This window comes from Lathyrus oleraceus, chromosome 4, assembly GCF_024323335.1.
Source record: "Lathyrus oleraceus cultivar Zhongwan6 chromosome 4, CAAS_Psat_ZW6_1.0, whole genome shotgun sequence".
NCBI classification, from domain to species: domain Eukaryota; kingdom Viridiplantae; phylum Streptophyta; class Magnoliopsida; order Fabales; family Fabaceae; genus Lathyrus; species Lathyrus oleraceus.
Window position 1 is genome coordinate 171,175,106 of NC_066582.1, and position 2,202 is coordinate 171,177,307.

The window sequence follows — 2,202 nt, forward strand, 5'->3', positions numbered from 1 at the left end:
GGTGACCAGACATCAACGGATGACTGGGAAGACTCAACCATACGTCAACGGACGAATGGGAGAAACTCGACGTTTACCGACACCAACGGAGAGGTGACGAGACATCAACGAATGAATGGGAAAAGATACAACCAGACGTCAACGGACGAATGGGGAAAAATCGACGTTTATCGACACCAACGGAGAGGTGACCAGACAACAACGGATGACTGGGAAGAGATACAACCAGACGTCAACGTACGAATGGGAAAAACTCGACGTTTACCGACACCAACGAGAGGGTGACCAGACATCAACGGATGACTGGAAGACTCAACCATACGTCAACGGCCGAATGGGAAAAACTCGACGTTTACCGACACCAACAAAGAGGTGACCAGACATCAACGGATGACTGGGAAGACTCAACCATACGTCAATGGACGAATGGGAGAAACTCGACGTTTATCGACACCAACGGAGAGGTGACCAGACATCAACGGATGAATGGTAAAAGATACAACCAGACGTCATCGGACGAATGGGAAAAACTCGACGTTTACCGACACCAACGGAGAGGTGACCAGACAACAACGGATGACTGGGAAGAGATACAACCAGACGTCAACGGACGAATGGGAAAAAGTCGACGTTTACCGATACCAACGGAGAGGTGACCAGACATCAACGGATGACTGGGAAGACTCAACCAAACATCAACGGATGAATGGGAGAAACTCGACGTTTATCTACACCAACGGAAAGGCTACGAGACATCAATTGATGAATGGGAAGACTCAACCATACGTCAACGGATGAATGGGAGAAACTCGACGTTTATCGACACCAACGGAGAGGTGACCAGACATCAACGGATGAATGGTAAAAGATACAACCAGACGTCATCGGACGAATGGGAAAAACTCGACGTTTACCGACACCAACGGAGAGGTGACCAGACAACAACGGATGACTAGGAAGAGATACAACCAGACATCAACGGACGAATGGGAAAAACTCGACGTTTACCGATACCAACGGAGAGGTGACCAGACATCAACGGATGACTGGGAAGACTCAACCAAACATCAACGGATGAATGGGAGAAACTCGACGTTTATCTACACCAACGGAAAGGCTACGAGACATCAATTGATGAATGGGAAGACTCAACCATACGTCAACGGACGAATGGGAGAAACTCGACGTTTACCGACACCAACGGAGAGGTGACCAGACATCAACGAATGACTGGGAAGACTCAACCAGACGTCAACGGACGAATGGGAAAAACTCGACGTTTACCGATACCAATGGAGAGGTGACCAGACATCAACGGATGACTGGGAAGACTCAACCAAACATCAACGGATGAATGGGAGACACTCGATGTTTATCGACACCAACGGAAAGGCTACGAGACATCAATTGATGAATGGGAAGACTCAACCATACGTCAACGGACGAATGGGAGAAACTCGACGTTTATCGACACCAACGAAGAGGTGACCAGCCATCAACGGATGAATGGGAAGACTCAACCATACGTCAATGGACGAATGGGAGAAACTAGACGTTTACCGACACCAACGGAGAGGTGACCAGACATCAACGGATGAATGGGAAAAGATACAACCATACGTCAAAGGACGAATGGGAAAAACTCGACGTTTACCAACACCAACGGAGAGGTGACCAGACATCAACGGATGACTGGGAAGAGATACAACCAGACGTCAACGGACGAATGGGAAAAACTCGACGTTTACCGACACCAACAGAGAGGTGACCAGACATCAACGGATGACTGGGAAGACTCAACCATACGTCAACGGACGAATGGGAGAAACTCGACGTTTACCGACACCAACGTAGAGGTGACCAGACAACAACAGATGACTGGGAAGAGATACAACCAGACGTCAACGTACGAATGGGAAAAACTCGACGTTTACCGACACCAACTGAGAGGTGACCAGACATCAACGGATGACTGGGAAGACTCAACCATACGTCAACGGCTGAATGGGAAAAACTCGACGTTTACCGACACCAACAGAGAGGTGACCAGACATCAACGGTTGACTGGGAAGACTCAACCATACGTCAACGGACGAATGGGAGAAACTCGACGTTTATCAACACCAACGGAGAGGTGACCAGACATCAACGGATGAATGGTAAAAGATACACCCAGACGTCATCGGACGAATGGGAAAAACT